The 5,920-nt window shown below is 39.2% G+C and overlaps 1 long non-coding RNA gene across 1 annotated transcript; it reads right to left on the reverse strand.

Annotated features, from left to right (window-relative positions):
* Positions 1-1,520: 1,520 nt before the first annotated feature.
* On the reverse strand, positions 1,521-2,357 carry LOC109397743 (uncharacterized). Its single transcript, XR_003895845.2, has 3 exons — positions 2,269-2,357; positions 2,053-2,211; positions 1,521-1,979 (listed from the first exon to the last, which is right to left on the reverse strand). It is a non-coding gene; the product is annotated as an uncharacterized LOC109397743 (long non-coding RNA).
* Positions 2,358-5,920: the final 3,563 nt, after the last annotated feature.

The following is a 5,920-nucleotide window of genomic DNA, read 5'->3' on the forward strand; positions in this document are numbered from 1 at the left end:
ATGCCTCAAAAACAAAGTACATGCTGGTAGGCGGAACCGAAAACGACCGGATCCGTCTGGGTAGTAATGTTACGATAGACGGGGATACTTTCGAGGTGGTGGAGGAATTCGTCTACCTCGGATCCTTACTGACGGCTGACAACAACGTGAGCCGTGAAATTCGGAGGCGCATCATCAGCGGAAGTCGGGCCTACTACGGGCTCCAGAAGAAACTGCGGTCGAAAAAGATTCACCCACGCACCAAATGCACCATGTACAAAACGCTAATAAGACCGGTGATTCTCTACGGGCACGAGACATGGACCATGCTCGAGGAGGACCTGCAAGCACTCGGAGTTTTCGAGCGACGCGTGCTAAGGACGATCTTCGGCGGTGTGCAGGAGAACGGTGTGTGGCGGAGAAGAATGAACCACGAGCTCGCTGTACTTTACGGCGAACCCAGCATCCAGAAGGTGGCCAAAGCCGGAAGGATACGTTGGGCAGGGCATGTTGCAAGAATGCCGGACAACAACCCTGCAAAGCTGGTGTTTGCAACGGATCCGGTTGGCACAAGAAGGCGTGGAGCGCAGAGAGCACGATGGGCGGACCAGGTGGAGCGTGACTTGGCGATCATCGGGCGCGACCGAGGATGGAGAGCGGCAGCCACGAACCGTGTATTATGGAGAAATATTGTTGATTCAGTTTTATCTTGAATTTGATGTAATACTAAATAAATGATGGACCGGGCCTTCACAGTTCAAAACCGAAGTTTGTATGGAGAGCTTGGGGTGTTTAATTGATATGTGCATTAGAACGTGCCGTACATATTTTTGGGCGTTTTCGGTATTTGAGTTAGTTTCGTTATTGCCTAACGCCTAAATATATGCACAGCGCGATCTAATGCACATATCAATTGAACACCCCAAGTTCCCCATACAAACTTCGGTTTTGAACTGTGAAGGCCCGGACCAATATTGTTCACAAATTCTTTCACTAAACACTAAAATTCGATCAAAACAGTTCAATGTGAGAAAATATCGCTTGCAAATCAAAACTAGGGTAATTTGCCAATTGTTGCACGGTTAAAAATTCGCCAATTATTGCACACCCCGTAAGAAAAGCATGGAGTGTGCAACAATAGGCGAGTTTTTAGCCGTGCAACATTTGGCAAATTACCCTAATAAATTGTAAATGATCCAATACAATGCATTCGCTATCTCTTAAGTATAAATCCAACTACCGTTCTCAAAAGACGAAAGTAATATTTCTTTATCATCTACCTAGGAGCTGATTAGCGTACATTTTTAAATGTGCATGAATCTTAGATTCACTCAGAAAAAAATCTATACTAAATAGTATACATCCCACACTAAATCAATTTCGCCTGGTTGACCCCAGGCTCCGTTTAAATGCAGCCTAAACTGACCTAGTATAACTTAGATAAAAACGAAATTCAGTATAAGTTAGAAATATCTAACCTAGTATAACCAGGATTTACCGACAATTTGTTTAAAATGTGTGTTTTTTTTTTTGTTTATTTCTATTACAAAAAAAGAAACAAATTCAATTTGATTTACTTTATTCTCGGATCTATTTGAACAAATAATGCATATTCGCGGCGATCTTTCTCCGTAATCTTGCGCCTGGGCGATATTCTACCATCACCGAAACATGGTTCTGGCCGTTTTCGTGACGCTGCTTGTCTATTTGCTCCGAGTCCGACACCTGGCAACGGTCACAAATTCCTCGGCTCTCGATTCCGCCGCATTATGATCTTTGTTTTCCCCGTCGTCGACCTCGTCATGGCCATGACCGGATCCCTTCTTGGATCCCGCTGCCAGTCCCACGGCCGTTACGGAATCCACCGCCGCCGGAGCGGAACAATTCTTAATCTTCATCACGTCGAAAAATTGCACTGTTGTCCTTCCGAAGCGTGTCGTTTTGAGCTGGTATCTGTCCGTCTAGGTTCCGGTTCTGCTAAGTGTTGTTGGCCATTTTCCCTGCAAAATAAAATAGATAATAACATTCACTGAAACTTTTGTTCATGCCTGTCTAATGATGGACAATACTTACTTTTTATTCCTTGGAACATTGGTCAATGTGCTAAAGCTAACCAACTAAAGTAGATTTTTTCGTAATTACGATGAGAGCAATCAAAACTTAATGAAAATGGTCTGATGAAGCACGCTGCGATTTTTTCTGGTTGTGATGACTAAGCTAAGCAGGGGCAAACTAATTTCACATTATTCTGGCGCAGTATAATTTTATATATGTAGTTTGTATACTTACTAAACTGGGCGTAGTGTATACCTCGAGAATGTTAAAATGGTTTAAAATTTAAACTCTCCATGTTTTACAATGTTTCAGAGTGTTCATTTCCAAAAGTTTTCACCGTATTATGCATAAAATAATTTGAATACTCTGAGTTGTTTTAATTCACATTTGTAGGGTTCTCGTACTGATTACATTGCTTTTATGTGGCCCAGTCACCAAAATGATTTCTTTGTACTACAGCTCGAATAAATGAATTTTCCATGTCCAAGGAAGCCTAGAAAATTTCCAATACTGAACCTACCGGGAATTGAACCCATCACCCTCTGCATGGTCTTCCTGAATACCCGCACGTTAACTGCCTCGGATATACGGGCTCTATGATGGAAATGGTTCGGTTGGCACTATTACTGATCTTAACGATAGCTCAGGTGATTATTCGCAAAAGTAAGAATAAACAGTACCTCGACAAGCTTTAAACCCATTTCACCTGCAACCACTTACTACTTGTACAGTGGTTCATATAACTTGCCGCATATTTTCCAAACACACTTCCGTAGGTAGCCTTCTCCCGCAACATTTCCGCAACGGGATCTACAGTCAATGAGCTACACAATCACTCTGAACTGAAGTGCTCAAAACAACTTTAACACGCAGGCGAGTGCCCTTCATCAGCACAAAGATGGGTGCCGAAGTGATTTCCCATTTGATTTTGCTGGAAGTTCGGCACTGGTGCCGAGAATTGGCGCTGGACTAGATGCAGACTCGTTCAAAATCAACTTTCCGGCAGAACAACAATCACTGTTAACAACAAATTCACTCAATAAGGTACCTATTGTGACAAAGATGCGTTCTATTTGTTTAACGTGTATTACACAACACCTGTTTAGACAACAGACCTTTACTCTACACTATCCACAATGTAACCACACATACACACAGATACACAATCCAAAGAGAGAACCGAATAAACCATTCTGTACCGAGACTCCGTCGTCTTTACAAGTCGAATATCACATGGTGTCAGAAAAATGTGATTTAACGAGTGAAATAGTTATTTTCCGCGGCAAAAAAGTGAAACCGTCAATCACCGGTACAAGGCGAGGTCGAATCAGGTGGAATTCGACGAAAATAGCATGAAGAGCGCCAGAAATTTTCAGTGAAAATGTCGAACGATGAATATAAGGTTATGTCGGCCATTGCGGCGTCGATTAAACCACCGAAACCACTCCACAATGGTCCGAGGACCAACATTAAGTGGAAAAAATTAATAACTCAAAAACCATCCAAGATAGAGTCTTCATGTCTTCTAGACATTTGCTCGTGAGTCCAAGCCGCGTTATATGCAAAAGTGTCCTAAACGCCAAATCTTAAAATACTTCATATTTTAGCACCTAACTTTTTTATTTCAAAAGATATCGAAATAAAATGTTCTGCAAAGTTGAAGAAGGTAAAAACCCCGACAACTTTCTCGAAGAGCAGTTTTTTCTATCTCTTCAATCTGAGGAGATATAACTTATTGAAGAAATAAAAAGTCCGAAATCGGTTTTTTGTCATATGTCAAAAACTATCATTTTTTCAAGCCTACTATGTTCAGAGCAATTGTACATATTGCCAAAATACACATTTCGTCAGAAGACATCAAAGCTGTACGATGTTTCTATCAAAAGATATAAGTATTTTTGTACTTTTTTAAGGCAATTTTTCTAGCGTAACATTTGAAAAAGGCGCAAGTGAATCATTAATTTTCTCCCACCACCGGATCTAGTATGGCAAAAACTGCATTTTAACAAATTTTGGAGAGGGTGTTTTTTTGTTTTGCGTTTTAAATGTGATTTGACTATGACCGTATTTTAGGCATCAAATTCACGAAAAATGACATCCATAATGTCCGAGTTCAACATCTACTCGTGTTTCAAGATCACTTATCTTAAACATTCGAGTAGCGATGAACCCAATGTTGTCTTTTTTGTTTTGTTTTGTTCCTTTGTGTAAGTGAGCAAAAATATAAAACAAATTCCCTATAGTTTTTCGATTTCTTAATTCATCAGATATATGCATCTGGTGATCGTATGCAAATTTTAAATTGAATTGTGGACCGTCCAGTTTTATATGTTTGACATATATTATGAAAGGCCTTTGATCCTAGGATAGGATGCGACACGTAGTCAGTCAATTTCGTCAACGATCAAAATCAAGTGCTGCCACTTTTCTTTATTCCAAATCTTTAAAACTATTTAACTTGCTCTTTCAATTATGATGAAATCTATCAAAAAATCAATTGATTTTGCACCAAATCAATGGTTTTAACCGGTGTCAAGCCATGGGAGTCACATTAGGTTGATTTGCTTTTTAATGCTGACATATTTGAGGCGATAAAGCTTGAATAAAAAAAATACAATAATTTGAAATGTTGGTATCAAATGCTAAACCTACAAACTAGCAACACGGCCAAGCCAACAACAAAGCGATATGATCGCAGCAAACGGATATCAATTTCGACCAATCAGCGACTGGTCTCCGTTTGACAGCAAATTGGTCTCAAATTGACTGACTACGTGTATCATCCTATCCTAGGATCAAAGGCCTTTCATAATATATGTCAAACATATAAAACTGGACGGTCCACAATTCAATTTAAAATTTGCATACGATCACCAGATGCATATATCTGATGAATTAAGAAATCGAAAAACTATAGGGAATTTGTTTTATATTTTTGCTCACTTACACAAAGGAACAAAACAAAACAAAAAAGACAACATTGGGTTCATCGCTACTCGAATGTTTAAGATAAGTGATCTTGAAACACGAGTAGATGTTGAACTCGGACATTATGGATGTCATTTTTCGTGAATTTGATGCCTAAAATACGGTCATAGTCAAATCACATTTAAAACGCAAAACAAAAAAACACCCTCTCCAAAATTTGTTAAAATGCAGTTTTTGTCATACTAGATTCGGTGGTGGGAGAAAATTAAAGATTCACTTGCGCCTTTTTCAAATGTTACGCTAGAAAAATTGGTTTAAAAAAGTACAAAAATACTTATATCTTTTGATAGAAACATCGTACAGCTTTGATGTCTTCTGACGAAATGTGTATTTTGGCAATATGTACAATTGCTCTGAACATAGTAGGCTTGAAAAAAAATGATAGTTTTTGACATATGACAAAAAAACCGATTTCGGACTTTTTATTTCTTCAATAAGTTATATCTCTTCAGATTGAAGAGACAGAAAAAACTGCTCTTCGAGAAAGTTGTCGGGGTTTTTACCTTCTTCAACTTTGCAGAACATTTTATTTCGATATCTTTTGAAATGGAAAAGTTAGGTGCTGAAATATGAAGTATTTTAAGATTTGGCGTTTAGGACACTTTTGCATATAACGCGGCTTGGACTCACGAGCAAATGTCTAGAAGACATGAAGACTCTATCTTGGATGGTTTTTGAGTTATTAATTTTTTCCACTTAATGTTGGTCCTCGGACCATTGTGCATTGGGTTGAATCGAATAGCTTGCTTTCAAATACACAGTTCGGGTTTCGCAAGGGCAAAGGAACAAACGATTGTCTAGCGTTGCTTTCAACAGATATTCAACTGGCCTTTGCGGAAAAGGAGCAACTGGCTTCAGTTCTCTTGGATACTAAGGGCGCCTTTGATTCAGTTTCCAT

The sequence above is a fragment of the Aedes albopictus genome, chromosome 3 (genome assembly GCF_035046485.1).
Source record: "Aedes albopictus strain Foshan chromosome 3, AalbF5, whole genome shotgun sequence".
Classification (NCBI taxonomy): Eukaryota; Metazoa; Arthropoda; class Insecta; order Diptera; family Culicidae; genus Aedes; species Aedes albopictus.